The following is a 23,121-nucleotide window of genomic DNA, read 5'->3' on the forward strand; positions in this document are numbered from 1 at the left end:
AAAAACCATAAGGAAAACCATTATTTAAAGATTTATATAAAGATTTATTAAAAGACAGAAAGAAAAAAACAGACAGGCAGGAGACACACACACAGGCAGGAGACACACACACAGGCAGGAGACACACACACAGGCAGGAGACACACACACAGGCAGGAGACACACACACAGGCAGGAGACACACACACAGGCAGGAGACACGCAGTGAATCAATATCAAAAACCCTCATGATAAACCCTCATTAAAAACCCTAAAGAAAAACCGTCATGAAAACCCTCATGAAAACCCTAAAGAAAAACCCTAAAGAAAAACCCTCATTAAAAACCCTAAAGAAAAACCCTCATGAAAACCCTCATTAAAAACTCTGAAGAAAAACCCTAAATAAAAACCCTAAATAAAAACCCTAAAGAAAAACCCTCATTAAAAACCCTAAAGAAAAACCCTCATGATAAACCCTCATTAAAAACCCTAAAGAAAAACCCTCATGATAAACCCTCATTAAAAACCCTAAAGAAAAACCCTCATGAAAACCCTAAAGAAAAACCCTGAAGAAAAACCCTCATTAAAAACCCTAAAGAAAAACCCTCATGAAAACCCTCATTAAAAACTCTGAAGAAAAACCCTAAAGAAAAACCCTAAGGAAAAACCCTCATGAAAACCCTAAAGAAAAACCCTCATTAAAAACCCTAAAGAAAAACCCTCATGATAAACCCTCATTAAAAACCCTAAAGAAAAACCCTCATGATAAACCCTCATTAAAAACCCTAAAGAAAAACCCTCATGAAAACCCTAAAGAAAAACCCTGAAGAAAAACCCTCATTAAAAACCCTAAAGAAAAACCCTCATGAAAACCCTCATTAAAAACTCTGAAGAAAAACCCTAAAGAAAAACCCTAAAGAAAAACCCTCATGAAAACCCTAAAGAAAAACCCTAAAGAAAAACCCTCATTAAAAACCCTCATGATAAACCCTCATTAAAAACCCTCATGATAAACCCTCATTAAAAACCCTAAAGAAAAACCCTCATGAAAACCCTAAAGAAAAACCCTAAAGAAAAACCCTGAAGAAAAACCCTCATTAAAAACCTAAAGAAAAACCCTCATGAAAACCCTAAAGAAAAACCCTAAAGAAAAACCCTCATGAAAACCCTAAAGAAAAACCTAAAAAAAAACCTCATGAAAACCCTAATGAAAAATTCTAATGAAAAAAAAAAAAAAAAACCCTAATGAAAATCCTGATGAAAATCCCAAAATCAAAAACACAGAGTTGAAAAAAACACTAAGCAAAGACACTGAGCAAAGACACTAAGCAAAGACACTAAGCAAAGACACTAAGCAAAGACACTAGGCAAAGACAATAAGCAAAGACAATAAGCAAAGACAATAAGCAAAGACACTAGGCAAAGACACTAGGCAAAGACACTAGGCAAAGACACTAGGCAAAGACACTAAGCAAAGACACTAGGCAAAGACACTAGGCAAAGACACTAGGCAAAGAAAAGAAGGAAAAGTAGTCCATTCTTGGGAGGAATGCAAAGCATCTGAAGTAATGCCAAGGAGGAGGAAAGGGTAGCTACCAGGCATGGATTTCAGTAGCCATTAGAGTAAATGGATTACTATTAAAACACAGAATGAAATAACACAATGGCGACACACACGGTCACAATGGCAGCAGACGCACTGGCAGGAGACACGCACTGGCAAGGCACACATGCATGGAATCAAAGAAAGACGACATAAAAATGACTAAGGAAAAATCACTAAGCAAAAACAATAAGCTAAAACCCTAAGCAAAAACCCTAAGTAAAAACCATAAGTAAAAACCCTAAGCAAAAAACGATAAGCAAATCCATAAGCTAAACCATAAGCAAATACCATAAGGAATAGTAGGAAGGAAAAGCACTAGGGAAATTTAATATCAAAACCGATATAGGAAAAGAATTCAGCGATGACAACAGAGTCTCTAGGACCCCAAAAGCACAGCATCCATGCCTGGGAGGAGGAATGGGTAGCTACAGGTCATGCTGCTAACTCAAACAGAAATGCAACATCATGGTGACCAGCCCAGATTGGGTCTGTGGATGACAATTACAACAAAACATCTCTTGGGAGGAATGCAAAGCATCTGCAGTAATGCCAAGGAGGAGGAAAGGGTAGCTACCAGGCATGGATTTCAGTAGCCATTAGAGTAAATGGATTACTATTAAAACACAGAATGAAATAACACACTAGCAACACACACAGTCACAATGGCAGCAGACACAGACTGGCAGCATACACAGACTGGCAGCAAACACACACTGGCAGGAGACACACACTGTCAGGAGACACACACTGGCAGGAGACACACACTGGCAGGAGACACACACGGGCAGGAGACACACACGGGCAGGAGACACAAACTGGCAGGAGACACACACTGGCAGGAGACACACACTGGCAGGAGACACACACTGGCAGGAGACAAACACTGGCAGGAGACACACACTGGCAGGAGACACACACTGGCAGGAGACACGCACTGGCAGGAGACACGCACTGGCAGGAGACACGCACTGGCAAGGCACACATGCATGGAATCAAAGAAAGACGACATAATAATGACTAAGGAAAAATCACTAAGCAAAAACAATAAGCTAAAACCCTAAGCAAAAAACCTAAGCAAAAACGCTAAGAAAAACCTGTAAATAAAAAGCCAAAATAAAACCCCTAAATAGAAAACCTAAATACAAACGCTAAGCAAAAACCCTAAGCAACAACCCTAAGCAAAAACCCTAAGCAAAAACCCTAAGCAAAAACCCTAAGCAAAAAACCATAAGCAAAAACCATAAGCAAAACCATAAGCAAATACCATAAGGAATAGTAGGAAGGAAAAGCACTAGGGAAATTTAATATCAAAACCGATATAGGAAAAGAATTCAGCGATGACAACAGAGTCTCTAGGACACCAAAAGCACAGCATCCATGCCTGGGAGGAGGAATGGGTAGCTACAGGGCATGCTGCTAACTCAAACAGAAATGCAACATCACGGTGCCCAGCCCAGATTGGGTCTGTGGATGACAATTACAACAAAACATCTCTTGGGAGGAATGCAAAGCATCTGCAGTAATGCCAAGGAGGAGGAAAGGGTAGCTACCAGGCATGGATTTCAGTAGCCATTAGAGTAAATGGATTACTATTAAAAAACAGAATGAAATAACACACTGGCAACACACACAGTCACACAGGCAGCAGACACAGACTGGCAGCATACACAGACTGGCAGGAGACACGCACTGGCAGGAGACACGCACTGGCAGGAGACACGCACTGGCAGGAGACACGCACTGGCAGGAGACACGCACTGGCAGGAGACACGCACTGGCAGGAGACACACACTGGCAGGAGACACGCACTGGCAGGAGACACACACTGGCAAGGCACACATGCATGGAATCAAAGAAAGACGACATAAAAATGACTAAGGAAAAATCACTAAGCAAAAACAATAAGCTAAAACCCTAAGAAAAAACCCTAAATAAAAACTCTAAATAAATATCCAAAATAAAACCCTTAGATAGAAAACCTAAATACAAACCCTTATCAAAAACCCTTATCAAAAACCCTTATCAAAAACCCTAAGCAAAAACCCCAAGCAAAAACCCCAAGCAAAAACCCCAAGCAAAAACCCCAAGCAAAAACCCCAAGCAAAAACCCCAAGCAAAAACCATAAGCAAATACCATAAGGAATAGTAGGAAGGAAAAGCACTAGGGAAATTTAATATCAAAAACGATATAGGAAAAGAATTCAGCGATGACAACACTCTAGGACCCCAAAACCACAGCATCCATGCCTGGGAGGAGGAATGGGTAGCTACAGGGCATGCTGCTAACTCAAACAGAAATGCAACATCACGGTGCCCAGCCCAGATTGGGTCTGTGGATGACAATTACAACAAAACATCTCTTGGGAGGAATGCAAAGCATCTGCAGTAATGCCAAGGAGGAGGAAAGGGTAGCTACCAGGAATGGATTTCAGTAGCCATTAGAGTAAACGGATTACAATTAAAACACAGAATGAAATAACACACTGGCGACACACACGGTCACAATGGCAGCAGACACGCACTGGCAGGAGACACGCACTGGCAGGAGACACGCACTGGCAGGAGACACGCACTGGCAAGGCACACATGCATGGAATCAAAGAAAGACGACATAAAAATGACTAAGGAAAAATCACTAAGCAAAAACAATAAGCTAAAACCCTAAGAAAAATCCCTAAGCAAAAACCCTAAGAAAAAACTCTAAATAAAAACCCAAAATAAAACCCCTAATTAGAAAACCTAAATACAAACGCTAAGCAAAAAACCTAAGCAAAAACCCTAAGCAAAAACCCTAAGCAAAAACCCTAAGCAAAAACCATGAGTAAAAACCATGAGTAAAAACCATAAGCAAAAACCCTAAGCAAAAACCCCAAGCAAAAAACCATAAGCAAAAACCATAAGGAAATAGCATAAGGAATAGTAGGAAGGAAAACACTAGGGAAATTTAATATCAAAAACGATATAGGAGAAGAATTCAGCGATGACAACAGAGTCTCGAGGACCCCAAAAGCACAGCATCCATGCCTGGGAGGAGGAATGGGTAGCTACAGAGCATGCTGCTAACTCAAACAGAAACGCAACATCACGGTGCCCAGCCCAGATTGGGTCTGTGGATGACAATTACAACAAAACATCTCTTGGGAGGAATGCAAAGCATCTGCAGTAATGCCAAGGAGGAGGAAAGGGTAGCTACCAGGCATGGATTTCAGTAGCCATTAGAGTAAATGGATTACTATTAAAACACAGAATGAAATAACACACTGGCAACACACACAGTCACAATGGCAGCAGACACAGACTGGCAGCATACACAGACTGGCAGCAAACACACACTGGCAGGAGACACACACTGGCAGGAGACACACACTGGCAGGAGACACACACTGGCAGGAGACACACACGGGCAGGAGACACGCACTGGCAGGAGACACGCACTGGCAGGAGACACACACTGGCAGGAGACACACACTGGCAGGAGACACACACGGGCAGGAGACACGCACTGGCAGGAGACACAAACTGGCAGGAGACACAAACTGGCAGGAGACACAAACTGGCAGGAGACACACACTGGCAGGAGACACACACTGGCAGGAGACACACACTGGCAGGAGACACACACTGGCAGGAGACACACACTGGCAGGAGACACACACTGGCAGGAGACACACACTGGCAGGAGACACACACTGGCAGGAGACACACACTGGCAGGAGACACGCACTGGCAGGAGACACGCACTGGCAGGAGACACGCACTGGCAAGGCACACATGCATGGAATCAAAGAAAGACGACATAATAATGACTAAGGAAAAATCACTAAGCAAAAACAATAAGCTAAAACCCTAAGCAAAAAACCTAAGCAAAAACGCTAAGAAAAACCTCTAAATAAAAAGCCAAAATAAAACCCCTAAATAGAAATCCTAAATACAAACGCTAAGCAAAAACCCTAAGCAACAACCCTAAGCAAAAACCCTAAGCAAAAACCCTAAGCAAAAACCCTAAGCAAAAACCCTAAGCAAAAAACCATAAGCAAAAACCATAAGCAAAACCATAAGCAAATACCATAAGGAATAGTAGGAAGGAAAAGCACTAGGGAAATTTAATATCAAAACCGATATAGGAAAAGAATTCAGCGATGACAACAGAGTCTCTAGGACACCAAAAGCACAGCATCCATGCCTGGGAGGAGGAATGGGTAGCTACAGGGCATGCTGCTAACTCAAACAGAAATGCAACATCACGGTGCCCAGCCCAGATTGGGTCTGTGGATGACAATTACAACAAAACATCTCTTGGGAGGAATGCAAAGCATCTGCAGTAATGCCAAGGAGGAGGAAAGGGTAGCTACCAGGCATGGATTTCAGTAGCCATTAGAGTAAATGGATTACTATTAAAAAACAGAATGAAATAACACACTGGCAACACACACAGTCACACAGGCAGCAGACACAGACTGGCAGCATACACAGACTGGCTAGAGACACGCACTGGCAGGAGACACGCACTGGCAGGAGACACACACTGGCAGGAGACACGCACTGGCAGGAGACACGCACTGGCAGGAGACACGCACTGGCAGGAGACACGCACTGGCAGGAGACACGCACTGGCAAGGCACACATGCATGGAATCAAAGAAAGACGACATAAAAATGACTAAGGAAAAATGACTAAGCAAAAACAATAAGCAAAAACCCTAAGCAAAAACCCTAAGCAAAAACCCTAAGCAAAAACCCTAAGCAAAAACCCTAAGCAAAAACCCTAAGCAAAAACCCTAAGCAAAAAACGATAAGCAAATCCATAAGCTAAACCATAAGCAAATACCATAAGGAATAGTAGGAAGGAAAAGCACTAGGGAAATTTAATATCAAAAACGATATAGGAAAAGAATTCAGCGATGACAACAGAGTCTCTAGGACCCCAAAAGCACAGCATCCATGCCTGGGAGGAGGAATGGGTAGCTACAGGGCATGCTGCTAAATCAAACAGAAATGCAACATCACGATGACCAGCCCAGATTGGGTCTGTGGATGACAATTACAACAAAAAATCTCTTGGGAGGAATGCAAAGCATCTGCAGTAATGCCAAGGAGGAGGAAAGGGTAGCTACCAGGCATGGATTTCAGTAGCCATTAGAGTAAATGGATTACTATTAAAACACAGAATGAAATAACACACTGGCAACACACACAGTCACAATGGCAGCAGACACAGAATGGCAGCAGACACGCACTGGCAGGAGACACACAGTGGCAGGAGACACGCACTGGCAGGAGACACACACTGGCAGGAGACACGCACTGGCAAGGCACACATGCATGGAATCAAAGAAAGACGACATAAAAATGACTAAGGAAAAATCACTAAGCAAAAACAATAAGCTAAAACCCTAAGCTAAAACCCTAAGCAAAAACACTAAGAAAAAACTCTAAATAAAAACCCAAAATAAAACCCCTAATTAGAAAACCTAAATACAAACGCTAAGCAAAAACCCTAAGCAAAAACCCTAAGCAACAACCCTAAGCAAAAACCCTAAGCAAAAACCATAAGCAAAAACCATAAGCAAAAACCATAAGCAAAAACCCTAAGCAAAACCATAAGCAAATACCATAAGGAATAGAAGGAAGGAAAAGCACTAGGGAAATTTAATATCAAAAACGATATAGGAGAAGAATTCAGCGATGACAACAGAGTCTCGAGGACCCCAAAAGCAGAGCATCCATGCCTGGGAGGAGGAATGGGTAGCTACAGGGCATGCTGCTAACTCAAACAGAAATGCAACATCACGGTGCCCAGCCCAGACTGGGTCTGTGGATGACAATTACAACAAAACATCTCTTGGGAGGAATGCAAAGCATATGCAGTAATGCCAAGGAGGAGGAAAGGGTAGCTACCAGGCATGGATTTCAGTAGCCATTAGAGTAAATGGATTACTATTAAAACACAGAATGAAATAACACACTGGCAACACACACAGTCACAATGGCAGCAGACACAGACTGGCAGCAGACACGCACTGGCAAGAGACACACAATGGCAGGAGACACACACTGGCAGGAGACACACACTGGCAGGAGACACACACTGGCAGGAGACACACACTGGCAGGAGACACGCACTGGCAGGAGACACGCACTGGCAGGAGACATGCACTGGCAGGAGACACGCACTGGCAAGGCACACATGCATGGAATCAAAGAAAGACGACATAATAATGACTAAGGAAAAATCACTAAGCAAAAACAATAAGCTAAAACCCTAAGCAAAAACCCTAAGCAAAAACCCTAAGCAAAAACTCTAAATAAAAACCCTAAGCAAAAACCATAAGTAAAAACCCTAAGCAAAAAACGATAAGCAAATCCATAAGCTAAACCATAAGCAAATACCATAAGGAATAGTAGGAAGGAAAAGCACTAGGGAAATTTAATATCAAAAACGATATAGGAAAAGAATTCAGCGATGACAACAGAGTCTCTAGGACCCCAAAAGCACAGCATCCATGCCTGGGAGGAGGAATGGGTAGCTACAGGGCATGCTGCTAAATCAAACAGAAATGCAACATCACGGTGACCAGCCCAGATTGGGTCTGTGGATGACAATTACAACAAAACATCTCTTGGGAGGAATGAAAAGCATCTGCAGTAATGCCAAGGAGGAGGAAAGGGTAGCTACCAGGCATGGATTTCAGTAGCCATTAGAGTAAATGGATTACTATTAAAACACAGAATGAAATAACACACTGGCAACACACACAGTCACAATGGCAGCAGACACAGAATGGCAGCAGACACGCACTGGCAGGAGACACACAGTGGCAGGAGACACACACTGGCAGGAGACACGCACTGGCAGGAGACACGCACTGGCAAGGCACACATGCATGTAATCAAAGAAAGACGACATAAAAATGACTAAGGAAAAATCACTAAGCAAAAACAAGAAGCTAAAACCCTAAGCTAAAACCCTAAGCAAAAACACTAAGAAAAAACTCTAAATAAAAACCCAAAATAAAACCCCTAAATAGAAAACCTAAATACAAACGCTAAGCAAAAACCCTAAGCAAAAACCCTAAGCAAAAGCACTAAGCAAAAACACTAAGCAAAAACCATAAGCAAAAACCCTAAGCCAAACCATAAGCAAATACCATAAGGAATAGAAGGAAGGAAAACACTAGGGAAATTTAATATCAAAAACGATATAGGAAAAGAATTCAGCGATGACAACAGAGTCTCGAGGAACCCAAAAGCACAGCATCCATGCCTGGGAGGAGGAATTGGTAGCTACAGGGCATGCTGCTAACTCAAACAGAAATGCAACATCATGGTGCCCAGCCCAGATTGGGTCTGTGGATGACAATTACAACAAAACATCTCTTGGGAGGAATGCAAAGCATCTGCAGTAATGCCAAGGAGGAGGAAAGGGTAGCTACCAGGCATGGATTTCAGTAGCCATTAGAGTAAATGGATTACTATTAAAAAACAGAATGAAATAACACACTGGCAACACACACAGTCACACAGGCAGCAGACACAGACTGGCAGCATACACAGACTGGCAGGAGACACGCACTGGCAGGAGACACGCACTGGCAGGAGACACACACTGGCAAGGCACACATGCATGGAATCAAAGAAAGACGACATAAAAATGACTAAGGAAAAATCACAAAGCAAGAACAATAAGCTAAAACCCTAAGCAAAAACTCTAAATAAAAACCCAAAATAAAACCCCTAAATAGAAAACATAAATACAAATGCTAAGCAAAAACCCTAAGCAAAAACCCTAAGCAAAAACCATAAGCAAAAACCCTAAGCAAAAACCCTAAGCAAAAACCCTAAGCAAAACCATAAGCAAATACCATAAGGAATGGTAGGAAAGAAAAGCTCTAGAGAAATTTAATATCAAAAACGATATAGGAGAAGAATTCAGCGATGACAACAGAGTCTCGAGGAACCCAAAAGCACAGCATCCATGCCTGGGAGGAGGAATGGGTAGCTACAGGGCATGCTGCTAACTCAAACAGAAATGCAACATCACGGTGACCAGCCCAGATTGGGTCTGTGGATGACAATTACAACAAAACATCTCTTGGGAGGAATGCAAAGCATCTGCAGTAATGCCAAGGAGGAGGAAAGGGTAGCTACCAGGCATGGATTTCAGTAGCCATTAGAGTAAAGGGATTACTATTAAAACACAGAATGAAATAACACACTGGCAACACACACAGTCACAATGGCAGCAGACACACACTGGTAGCAGACACGCACTGGCAGGAGACACGCACTGGCAGGAGACACGCACTGGCAGGAGACACGCACTGGCAGGAGACACGCACTGGCAGGAGACACGCACTGGCAAGGCACACATGCATGGAATCAAAGAAAGACGACATAAAAATGACTAAGGAAAAATCACTAAGCAAAAACAATAAGCTAAAACCCTAAGCAAAAACCCTAAGCAAAAACCCTAAGCAAAAACCCTAAGCAAAAACCATAAGCAAAACCATAAGCAAATACCATAAGGAATAGTAGGAAGGAAAGACACTAGGGAAATTTAATATCAAAAACGATATAGAAAAAGAATTCAGCGATGACAACAGAGTCTCTAGGACCCCAAAAGCAGAGCATCCATGCCTGGGAGGAGGAATGGGTAGCTACAGGGCATGCTGCTAACTCAAACAGAAATGCAACATCACGGTGCCAAGCCCAGATTGGGTCTGTGGATGACAATTACAACAAAACATCTCTTGGGAGGAATGCAAAGCATCTGCAGTAATGCCAAGGAGGAGGAAAGGGTAGCTACCAGGCTTGGATTTCAGTAGCCATTAGAGTAAATGGATTACTATTAAAACACAGAATGAAATAACACACTGGTAGCACACACAGTCACAATGGCAGCAGACACAGACTGGCAGCAGACACGCACTGGCAGGAGACACAAACTGGCAGGAGACACACACTGGCAGGAGACACACACTGGCAGGAGACACACACTGGCAGGAGACACACACTGGCAGGAGACACACACTGGCAGGAGACACACACTGGCAGGAGACACGCACTGGCAGGAGACACACACTGGCAGGAGACACGCACTGGCAGGAGACACACACTGGCAGGAGACACGCACTGGCAGGAGACACACACTGGCAGGAGACACACACTGGCAGGAGACACGCACTGGCAGGAGACGCACTGGTAGGAGACACGCACTGGCAGGAGACACGCACTGGCAGGAGACACGCACTGGCAAGGCACACATGCATGGAATCAAAGAAAGTCGACATAAAAATGACTAAGGAAAAATCACTAAGCAAAAACAATAAGCTAAAACCCTAAGCTAAAACCCTAAGCAAAAACACTAAGAAAAAACTCTAAATAAAACCCAAAATAAAACCCCTAAATAGAAAAACTAAATACAAACGCTAAGCAAAAACCCTAAGCAAAAACCCTAAGCAAAAACCCTAAGCAAAAACCCTAAGCAAAAACCCTAAGCAAAAAACCATAAGGAAAAACCATAAGCAAAACCATAAGCAAATACCATAAGGAATAGTAGGAAGGAAAAGCACTAGGGAAATTTAATATCAAAACCGATATAGGAAAAGAATTCAGCGATGAGAACAGTCTCTAGGACCCCAAAAGCATAGCATCCATGCCTGGGAGGAGGAATGGGTAGCTACAGGGCATGCTGCTAACTCAAACAGAAATGCAACATCACGGTGCCCAGCCCAGACTGGGTCTGTGGATGACAATTACAACAAAACATCTCTTGGGAGGAATGCAAAGCATCTGCAGTAATGCCAAGGAGGAGGAAAGGGTAGCTACCAGGCATGGATTTCAGTAGCCATTAGAGTAAATGGATTACTATTAAAACACAGAATGAAATAACACACTGGCAACACACACAGTCACACAGGCAGCAGACACGCACTGGCAGCAGACACACACTGGCAGGAGACACAAACTGGCAGGAGACACAAACTGGCAAAAGACACGCACTGGCAGGAGACACACACTGGCAGGAGACACGCACTGGCAGGAGACACGCACTGGCAAGGCACACATGCATGGAATCAAAGACGACATAAAAATGACTAAGGAAAGATCACTAAGCAAAAACAATAAGCTAAATCCCTAAGCAAAAACCCTAAGCAAAAACCCTAAGCAAAAACCCTAAGCAAAAACCATAACCAAAACCATAAACAAAAACCATATACAAAAACCATAAGCAAAACCATAAGCAAATACCATAAGGAATAGTAGGAAGGAAAAGCACTAGGGAAATTTAATATCAAAAACGATTTAGAAAAAGAATTCAGCGATGATAACAGAGTCTCTAGGACCCCAAAAGCACAGCATCCATGCCTGGGAGGAGGAATGGGTAGCTACAGGGCATGCTGCTAACTCAAACAGAAATGCAACATCAGGGAGACCAACCCAGATTGGGTCTGTGGATGACAATTACAACCAAACATCTCTTGGGAGGAATGCAAAGCATCTGCAGTAATGCCAAGGAGGAGGAAAGGGTAGCTACCAGGCATGGATTTCAGTAGCCATGAGAGTAAATGGAGAACTATTAACACACAGAATGAAATAACACACTGGCAGCAGACACAGAGTGGCAGCAGACACAGAGTGGCAGCAGACACAGAGTGGCAGCAGACACAGAGTGGCAGCAGACACAGAGTGGCAGCAGACACAGAGTGGCAGCAGACACAGAGTGGCAGCAGACACAGAGTGGCAGCAGACACAGAGTGGCAGCAGACACAGAGTGGCAGCAGACACACACTGGCAGCAGACACACACTGGCAGCAGACACACACTGGCAGCAGACACACGCATGGAATCAAAGAAAACCATTATAAAAAACCCTAAGCAAAAACACTGAGCAAAAACACTGAGCAAAAAGAATATGCAAAAATAATATGCAAAAACACTAAGCAAAAACAGTATGGAAAATGCCTGGGAGGAGGAAAGTGTAGCTACAGGGCATGCTGCTACCTCCACCACAGATGCTACATCAGGGTCAATAGCCAAGAATGGGTCTGCTGGATTTCAGCAGCCATTAGAGGAAATAATAATGAAGCAAAGGACAGAAAGTAAAAACACACAGGCTAGGGACGCACTCGGTTGCAATCAAAGAAGAACAACATTAACAAATCTGAAAGAAAATGCAACAATTCATCGTAACACAGAACAAGCTGTGGTAGGTAAGGGTTTAGTTTGTTAGTCAATTCGAAACTCAATGTTGCTTTCTCAGATGTCCTGGAATGGAAACAGTGTTGTAAAATGTAAATTGTGTTGCAAACGATGGAAACTAAGTAGCTGCAAGCATTGCAAACTACACATTGCCAGGATACTTAAGCTGCTAGAAAATAACCAAAGAATAATGGAAAAGACTGCTGACTTTCACCCTCACAACCATCATGAGAAAAGAAAGCGCATCTCCCGCAACAACCTGCACATCCGCTAGAATGACTGGAATTCATTCAGGAGATAAGAGTTGTATAAATGCAGAACTGATCCTTTGCTCAAATTGTGACCTTGTGGAGTGTAGACTCCCCCTGGCGCCCAGCTCTGTTTTGCTCACTTGACCACCTAGCTTAATTGAATAAAGCTATCCCTTTATGTATCGCACTAGACTTTGCCTGGTTTTGTCACAATTAGAATTAATAGTAAGGAAAAGCAACAAAGAAATCAATCATCAAGCCATACAGCAGAAACAACAGCGTAAAAAAGCAACGGAAAAGACTGCAGCTGCAGTCATGCCAAGAAGGAGGTAAGGGTAGCGACCATGCACAGACTTAGCCAGCCACCAGAGGAAAGCATATAGGTAAAAAACCACTAAAGAAAACTACTAATGAAGAACATCACGGAAGAGCAGCACGGAAGAGCAGTAACAAGAGACACGAAGGAAAAAAAATGAAGGAGAAAAAGAGCACTAAGAAAAAGCACTAAAGGGGAAATGCACCAAAAGGGGAAAAGCTCTCAAGGGGAAAAGCTCTCAAGGGGAAAAGCTCTCAAGGGGAAAAGCTCTAAAAGGGAAACGCACTCAAGGGGAAACGCAGCACGGAAATGCACAGATGAAAAGAATGCAGAGATGACAACTGAGTCTGGAGGACCCCAAAAGCTCAGCATCCATGCTTGGCAGGAGGAAAGGGTAGCTACAGGGCACGCTGCTAAGCCCACCAGAGATGCTACATCAGGGTCAGCAGCCCAAAATGGATCTGCGGATGACAATTAGAACAAAACATCTCTCTGGAGGAAGGCAGAGCACCTGCAGTCATGCCAAGGAGGAGGTCAGGGTAGCTACCGGGCATCAATCTAGCCTGCCATCAGAGGAAAAGCTGCAAGACCACCACAAGGGAACAGGCAGCCTTGCTCAGGAGGCGTGGACCCACCTGGGAAATGAGAATAAGACAGCAAATGCATCAAGCAGAGCAGGAAAGCCAAAACAGGAGGCTGGAGTTTAAGAAGTCAGAAACGAATACACAAAACAGAACAATCGAGGGTGAGAGAACATCAGGTAAGTGAAGGGAAAGTAAGAGGAAAGGCACAGGCTAGGGGACAAGGAAAGAAGGGACAAGGAAGGTAAAGCTAGGCAAGGAAGAGTGAAAAGGAAAGGAGAAACACAAAACAAAGAGAAAATACATTGTCTCAAAAGGAAAAGAATGCTCTCAGTAAGGAAGAATGCAAAGAAAGGAACAGGAAAGACAAAGAACCGACAAAAATGAAACAAAGACCATGGAAGGCAAAGCAAAAGGGGCACTACAGAAAAGCTAAGCAGGGAAATAACAAACAAACAGGGAAAAGAAAGCAAAGCAAAACAAGGTCTAGAAATGCAAGAGTAAAGCAAATCACCTGAATACAATATCACGGCAAAGCAAAGAGTCTGAATCAGATAAAAATGCTCCCCAGTGATGATCTCTGGAAAGAAAGAATGAAAGAAAGAACATTCAGAAAGAAAGAACTGCTGGACTCTTTCCAAGAGATTCCTGTACTTTTTGTTCTGAGGAGCCCACAACTGGACACAGTACTCCAGATGAGGCCTTACCAGGGCAAAGTAGAGTGGGAGGATCACCTCCCTTGACCTGCTGGCCATGCTTTTTCTAATGCACCATGGAATGCCATTGGCCTTTTTGGCCATGAGGGTACACTGATGGCATGGCCAACCTGTTGTCCACTAGGACACCCAGGTCCCTCTCTGCAGAGCTCCCCTCCAGCAGGTCATCCCCCAACCTGTACTAGTGTATGCAATTATTCCTCCCTAGGTGCAAGACTCTACACTTGCTTTTGTTGACCCTCATCCAGTTTCTTACTGCCCAGCTCTCCAGCCTGGCCAGGTCTCGCTGAATGGCAGCACAGCCTTCAGGCGTGTCAGCCAATCCTCCCAACTTCGTATCATCAGCAAACTTGCTGAGGGTGGCCACTGTCCCCTCGTCAAGGTCATCGATGAAGACGTTGAACAAGACCGGACCCAGCATCGACCCCTGGGGGACACTGCTAGTTACAGGTCTCCAACCGGACTCTGCACTGCCAACAACGACCCTCTGTGCGCTGACAGTCAGCCAGTTCTCAACCCACCTCACTGTCCACTCATCTATCCCACACTCCCTCAGCTTTGTTATAAGGATGTCATGGGGGACACTATCAAATGCCTTGCTGAAATCATGGTAGGCTACATCCACCGCCCTATCCAAAACTATCTGGAAGGTTCTTAGTTCTTTACCACCGTTTCCTTCCCCGCGCTTGAAAACTACAAGCAGCTAAAACAATGTTCTCTGAAGATATCCAGGAGAGAAGAGTCCCGGTAGATCAGTATCAAGCCCAGCTCATGGGAGCCCAATGCCCACTGTTTCCTGGCTGATAAACACAGATCTCTGGCAGCATTCAATCGTCTTCCCTGTACAACCACCCAGCCCCCCTCCTAGTCATCAACACCAGTATCATTTTAAAGTCAATGAACCTAGCCTGTAAAAGCACATGTAGCCTCCTTCATTGGTTTGGGGGACTGAGTTTGAGAACACATCTTTAGGCAAACACTCACATCAAGTTCCATATGTCTGAATGCGCAGCCCCTCCTCATGCAGTGACCGCCCTTCCACAGCTGCAGATGGTTTCATTCCCCGCAGCAACTTCACAGCGGCAGAAGGGACAGACGCCTCCCTGTAACCAGAAGGAAACAACAAAGATAAATAAAGCAGCACAGCCCCACGTCCAAGGCTCTGTAAACTCCATGTATTCCAGTGACAGGAAGGCATCTGCAACATCAGCCTTCACCCTGGCATCAGGGTACCTTGTTGGCCTATCACAGCGGCGCTGGTACAGGATTCATTGTGTTACGCCCTGTTACCAAAGGCACGATACCTGTGAGTGGGTAACACAGTATCTCGCTACCACAGAACTTGCAAGGAGCGACACAAAGTTTGATCTCAGCACTCATCACACAGAAGTTACTTTGGCAGCCTTGGGAGGAGAATGGAGGAATCTCTTGCTATGCAGGGAGCAAGGACTTGGTGTATTTCTAGCATCAAGTTACACGTGGTCAAATCGGGTGATGTTCCCAGCCTGCATCTTCATCCTTCCTTAAGGCCTTGACTGAAAGCTTGCTGGCACTGCGTCAGCTGATTCTGGCTCGCATTCCCTCCGGATCAGCTTCAGATACATCAGGGCTTGGACACGTGTTACTGATGAGTGCAGCAACATTGGGATCTGGCCCCACTGATCTTCTGGACACCAGCTTTTCATTACACGTGAAACGTTCTACACTGCAAGATATTAATAAGGAGAGAGAACAATACTCAGTCGATGACAAAAAGAGAAGCGTGTGTCCCAACGCTACAACTGTTAGAGAAAACACTCACCGTGACTCCTTTAGTACAGAAAAGCTGGAACGAGGCTTCTTAGCTACTTGATCTGGCTGTTCAAAGCTATTTAAAACAAAACAACACAAAACAACCAAACATGCTTCTCTTTGCATCGGTTTTAAAGGTTTTCTGATTTAAAGTGTGTTGAAGCAGGCTGTATTCAGAGAGAAAAAGTAACAACTTCTACTCCGCACATCATTTTTGCCCTTAATCCAGTGGCTGGATTTTCACTGAGAAAGGAGGCATTTCTGATGGAGATTACAATGAAGGCACCGTCCTTCATAGGACCTGGAGGATGAAAGAAAGGTTCAGAAACCCATTCTGGAATTCAGGCGCTAATTACTGGGAATACTCAAGCACAGTCTTGTCTTTCCTAACATTTTGTTCTGATTTTACTAATATGCTAGGCTCACCTGTAGGCTTTGTTTTGTTGCTTTTTTTTTCCTCCTGTACAATGAAGAGGTGTCACTTACTGAAATGGCACTGATTACTTTTTGGAGGACAGCGTTCTTGTTTCTCTCTAACAACAAGGGTATTTTTGCTAATTGCTCATCAGAATTTCCACAGGCACAGTGAATTAAGTGTGCCCTCTGAACACAGGTAGCCACTATCATCAGAAACTGATGTTGAAAATCACTGGCTTAATTGTTGCTTAGCTCAGAACTGTACTGCCTTTCAGAAAACAGTGATTGAACACTACTACTACTCTGTACTTCACTGTAGGTTGTTAAGCAACCCCCCCTGCCCCACAAGTGCTCTTTCCCTTCCTTACAGTTATCTCCACCTAAGCAGAATCCAAAACACGTGCCCTTGATGCCATCCAACTTCCTCCGAGTGCTTTTGCAGTTTTACAGAAAAGAAAAAAAAAAAAAAAGAAAAAAGAATAAGAAAGAGGATTTTCCTCTTGCCCCACTGATAAACAAAGAAGTCAAACATGGGTAGCTTGGCCATGAATGCCTCCAGGGATGGGACACCCATAACCTCTCCAGCCTGTCCATGTCCCTCTGGATGGCTTCCCTTCCCTCCAATGTATCAACTGCGCTGCTCAGTTTGTATCGTCTGCAAACCTGCTGAGGGCGCACTCGATGCCATCATCTGTGTCACTGATGTTGAAGAGCATCGGTCCCAAGACAAAACTCTGAGGGACACCACTTGTGATCAGCCTCCACCCTGACACAGAACCATCGACCACAATCCTTTGGCTGTGTCCAGCCAGCCAATTCCTAATCCACTGAACAGTCACAAAATCCACACCTCCCCAGTCTAGAGAGAAGGATGTGGTGAGGGACCATGTCAAAGGCTCTGCAGAAGTCCAGGTAGATGACATCCATCGCCCTTCCCCCGACAACCCAAGCCATCACTCCATCATACAAGGCCACCAAATTGATCAGGCAAGATCTGCCCTTGGTCAAACTATGCTGGCTCTCTTGGGTCTCTGTCTTGTGTGTGCCTTAACATCACTTCTAGGAGGATCTGCTCCCTGATTTTCCCAGGCACAAAGCTGAGGCTCGCCAGCCTGAAGTTGCCCGGGTCCTCCTTTCTACCTTGCTTAAAAATTCCCAGGATCGTGCTGTGATTCATCCATATGCAGACATTCTGGAAGACAAGCAACTGGTGCCTAGCCAAAAGTGGAACAGAATGACTGCCTACTGAGGGCTTCTTCTGCAAAAACTATTGTAAACATTTCTCATTTTTCCAAGTATCAATTCAGCTTCCCACTTCTTTTTCTAAAGCTTTTCAAAAGAGACAAGCAAGGCAGGCAAGGCAGGGATGTAGCCCTCTATGTTAGGAAAGAATGTGAATGTATGGAAATCAGTAATGGCAATGATAGGGGTGAGAGCTTATGGGTCAAAATAAAAGCAAAGGCCAGTAAAACTGACATTACCACAGGAGCGTGCTACAGGCCACCCAACCGCATGAAGATGCGGACAAGACACTTTATAGGTGGTTGGATGAGGTCTCAAGGTCTCTTCCCCTTGTTCTTGTGGGGGATTTCCACGTCCCACACATCTGCTGGATTCCTAATGCAGCAGATAGGGAACAGTCCCGGAGGTCCCTAGAGTGTGTGGGAGAGAACTTCCTGACACAGATGGTGAAGGAGCCAACAAGGGGAAGCAAAATCCTGCTGTTTGTTAACAGAAAAGGTCTTGTGACAGATGGAAAGGTTGGAGGCCGTCTGGCTCATAGAGATCGTGAGATGCCAGATTTCTCAGTCCTTGATGAACCCCAGAGGGGAGTCAGCAGAACTGCTACCTCGGACTCCCAGAGGCAAACTTTAACCTTTCTAGTACCATGGCTGAGAGGGTTCCTCGGGAGGTAGCTTTGGAGGGCGTGGGAACCCAGGAAGGCTAGCAATACTTTAAGCAAGTAATTTAAAAGGAGCAGGAGCTGACCATCCCCAAGACACAGAAGACAACAGGCAAGGAGGCTGGACTGGCTGAACGGAAACCTCTGACTGGAACTCAAGAGCAAAAGGAAATGTACGGTCTCTGCAAGAGTGGGCAAGCTACTTACGATGATAACAGGTATGTAGCAAGGCTGTGCAGGGACAACATTAGGAGAGCCAAAGCCCAGCTAGAACCGAACTTGGGCACTAAGGTAAACAACAATACATATTTCTATTAATACAACAACAGCAAGAGGAGGGCTAGGGAGAATCCATTCCTCATTGGACACCAAGAGCAACTTGGTGACTAAGGATCAGGATAAGGCTGAGCTACTTAATGCCTTCTTTGCCTCAGTCTTTAATAGCAAGATTTGTTACTCCCTGGGAATAAAATCCCCTGTGCTGCTAGGTAGGGACGAGGAACCCAGCAGGCCCTGCCCTATCAGTCTCACCTCAGCGACAGCAAAGGTTATGGAATGGATCATCTCAGGAGCCATCGTGGACCAATTAAAGATCAACCAGGGGATCAGGTCCAGTCAGCATGGGTTTATGAATGGTAATTCCATTCTATGACAAGGTGACCCACTTAGCAGATGAGGATAAGGCTGTTAATGTGGTAAAGCCTCTGACGCTGTACCCCACAACATCTTCATGGAGAAGCTGGCTGCCCACAGTTTAGATGGGCGTATGCTGCACTGGGTGAAACACTGTCTGGAAAACGGGGCCAACGAGTTGCAGTCAACGGAGTTAAATCCAGTTGGCAGCCAGTCACTCCAATGTCCCCCTGCGCTCGGTACTGGGGATGCTTCCATTCAACACCTTTATTAACAATCTTGACGAGGAGATGGAGCACACCCTCAGTAAGTTTGCAGACAACACCAAGTTCAGAAGGATGGTCGAGCTGCCTGATGGGAGAGAGGTGCTACACAGGGACCTGGATAGACTGGATCAATGGGCCAGGACAAACTGGATGAGTTTCAATAGGGCCAAGTGCTGGGTCCTGCATTTTGGTCACAACAAACCCAAGCAACCCTACAGGCTTGGGGAGGAGAGGCTGGAAAGCTGCCTGATGGAAAGGGACCTTGGTGTACTGATGGACAGTCAGCTGGATATGAGCCAGCAGCACACCCAGGTGGCCAAGAAGGCCAACGGCACCGTAGCTTGGGTCAGGAATGGAGTGGTGAGCAGGACTAGGGAAGTCATCCTGCCCCTGCACTTGACCCTGGCGAGGTCTCACCTCAAGTACTGTGTTCAGTTTTGGGCACCCCAATTCACAAAGGACGTCAAGGTGCAGAAGCAGGTTTAAAGAAGGGCAGCAAAGCTGGGGAAAGGATTGGAGAATATGTTCTGCAGGGAGCGACTGAAGGAACTGGGGCTGTTCAGCTCGGGAAAAAGGAGGCTGAGGGGAGACCTTATTGCTCTCTCCAGATACCTGAAAGGTGCTTACAGCAAGAGCGGGGCTGGTCTCTTCTCACTGGTGACAGGATGAGGAGTAATGGCTTTGAGCTGCACCAGGGGAAGTTTAGGTTGGATATCAGGAAAAACTTCTTGACAGAAGGGCTTGCTAAGCACTGGAATAGGCTCCCCAGGGAGGTGGTTGAGTCACCATCCCTGAATGTGTGTAAAAATCATTCTGATGCGGTGCTCAGTGACAAAACTGAGTGGAGGGCTGTTAGAGTTAGGCTAGTCTGGTTAGGTTGTGGTTGGACTTGATGATCCTTAATGCCTTCTCCAAGCTGAGCAATTCTATGATTCTATGAGATTTAACACCACAGTTCTTGTGGGAGCTGTGATGGAACTTGCAGTGTCTCTGGCTTCCCCACAATCACTTTCTCCAGGCGGATTCTTAGGTCCTGGAACTTCTCGAAAGCCAAGGACACACCTCTGTCCAGTTTCCGTACCAGCTCCTGCAGTGACATCTCTGACAGCTTTCTCCTCTAAGGAAGAACCAAGCAGGTGGTTGAGTCACCGTCCCTGAATGTGTTTAAGAACCATTTGAATGTGGTGCTCAGGGTCATGATTGGGCAGCAGGTTGCCGGGTTTAGGGTAAGTTTGGTTAGGTTATGGTTGGACTTGACCACCTAAAGGTGGTCTTTTCCAACCTGAGCAATTCTATGACTCTATGATCCCTATTGAAGTTGACCTTCTGTGGTTTCTAAAATCACTCTGCCTTCAGCAAAATGTTACTCTCTGCATCCTCCTGCCTTCCAAGGAGAAGTACAGAAGCCTGTCCATCAACCAGTAGTCTTTGCTGGGCTGGATGCTGAAATTACCCACCAACTATGAAGAGCCAACAATACAAAGAGAAGTACATCAGCTGAAGTAGTCACGCTTTAGAATACCAGATGCTACTAAGATCTAAACTACCAGAGCTCCCAGGGGCAGCCTTTCTCAAGCTATACTATCATCTACTGCAGCTAGCACTTATGCTCTGCGTTCCAATGCCTACTTCTTCAGCCGGTAGCAAAGACTCATTGTATCAGCAGTACAATATCAAGAGCTCAGGGTTCCGGTTACGTGCAGCAAAACTCGATCTTAACAGAGACATCTTGAACTATTCTTGAAGACACCCATTGGTTCCTGTCAACAGGAAAGGTAAGGTGAAATCCAACAAGCCTGCACTCTCAGCCTGTGCTCTCAAATCACATGACAGGATCTGCTAGAGTGGGATGCGACAATGACACGAGTCCTCCAGCAGTCAGAAGCACCATTCTAAAAATAACCACATTTCTATGAGGCTGTAACATCAAGTGTAATGTGCCCCCCCTCACGCCACTGCTCAAACAAATAACCAGCTGCTGGTCAGGGTCCTGCTCAGCAGGGAGCTGAAAAAAGTGCTGCCCCACACCCACCCCAGGCTGCCTCATCAGCACAGGGCAGCACTAAGCCCAGCACCAGGCAGGGCAACTTGCACAACGCATACCAGGCTTTGGCTGGCTCAGCTTCCATACCGCTGTGCCTGCAGTCCCACTGACCCCAGGCTACAGCAGGCACTGTGTCATCACAAGACTGAGTGGCAACAGAGGCATATTCCCTGTGGGCTCTGCCCCATAAATGCCATCACACAAACTGGTACTCTGAAGTTTACGTGCCTTAATACCTTAGGAGCCCCTCTCTTCAAGGAGCTAGATCTACAAGTCTGATTCCCACAAAGGGTGAGGGGCGATGACAATCAGCAGTGTGGTAGATACCCTATCCTAAGCAAGATCATTCTCCTAAGACATTCAAATTAGTGCAGCAACACCCTACCTTATTTTCTGTATTCAGCTCTGTATTGATCTCACGTGGATAAAAGTAACAGTCAGCACCTGCAACAAGTCTAGACGTAGCTAAGATTTAGATGGAGGGAGCTAAGAGATCAAGACAAGATGATGTAGTGCAATGCAGTCAAAGGAGCTGGCCAAGCAAAAGCTATGTGCATGCATTTCCAAGCTGAGCATGCACCTGGAGTTGGGACTGGATCACTCACTGTCAGAAGAATTCCTGAGTACCATCATAAAGAAAGCTATACTGCGTCATGACTGGAGTCCCTTTACGTTAATTAGCCCTCTTTGCATTTTAATATGCACCATTCACTACTCCAAAGTTGCACTTCCTTTTGCCTTTCTACCTGAAGGGCTTTGAAAAAGTCTCTGAAATAGAAATTCCATGACTGCTGTAATACACTTGGGCAGGTATCTGGACTCCCATCCAGAGACATCCAATGCCTTTTACGGAAATAAAGAATACTCAAGGACTTACCCCACCAAATTCCCACTCAGTTTTACACCACTGCTTTTTGGTCTGATAGGCAGGAGTCAGCAAAAGGCAGCGAAAGGCAGCTATTCGGCAATCCCAGGAAGTCAGCTGGGCTCTAGGGAGACAAGAAGGGCACTAAGGTGACAAACAACCATTGCCTTTCATCCTTTTTCACAGGTCTTAACATCTTTGTTTCCTCCTCTCCACCATTTTCACAGCCAAAACAGAAACTACCTTTGCACTTCTCACAACTCTTCCCTGCACTCCCAAATAAATGGTATCATGACATCCTCTACCACACTGCAACTGCTCAGAATAATCAAAATTATATCATTCATGACATAAGAAACTTACTTTTGACTAGTGGCAACAACATTCCATTCCCATCCTGTCCCTCTGTGTTATGAATACTGCAATTGTCCTTCTGACAGCCTCCTGGATGAATGCACCAACAGCAAGGAAGCATCCTGCACTTACTCTGAAGAGAGAAGGAAAGCAAGGTTCATGGAAACAGGCACACAAGGCTTGCACCCAGACACGGTT

General features: G+C 45.0%; 1 protein-coding gene and 1 long non-coding RNA gene across 2 annotated transcripts in view; one reads left to right on the plus strand and one right to left on the minus strand.

Moving 5' to 3' along the window:
• The window catches only part of LOC140265252 (olfactory receptor 4S2-like), a 64,250-nt gene that overhangs the window by 21,864 nt on the left and 19,265 nt on the right, over positions 1 to 23,121 (plus strand). The gene's annotated exons all lie outside the window — the stretch shown is intronic.
• Positions 21,295 to 23,055, minus strand: LOC140265264 (uncharacterized). Its single transcript, XR_011906224.1, has 3 exons — positions 22,933 to 23,055; positions 22,582 to 22,693; positions 21,295 to 21,420 (listed from the first exon to the last, which is right to left on the minus strand). It is a non-coding gene; the product is annotated as an uncharacterized lncRNA (long non-coding RNA).

Source organism: Excalfactoria chinensis, unplaced genomic scaffold (genome assembly GCF_039878825.1).
Source record: "Excalfactoria chinensis isolate bCotChi1 unplaced genomic scaffold, bCotChi1.hap2 Scaffold_81, whole genome shotgun sequence".
Classification (NCBI taxonomy): Eukaryota; Metazoa; Chordata; class Aves; order Galliformes; family Phasianidae; genus Excalfactoria; species Excalfactoria chinensis.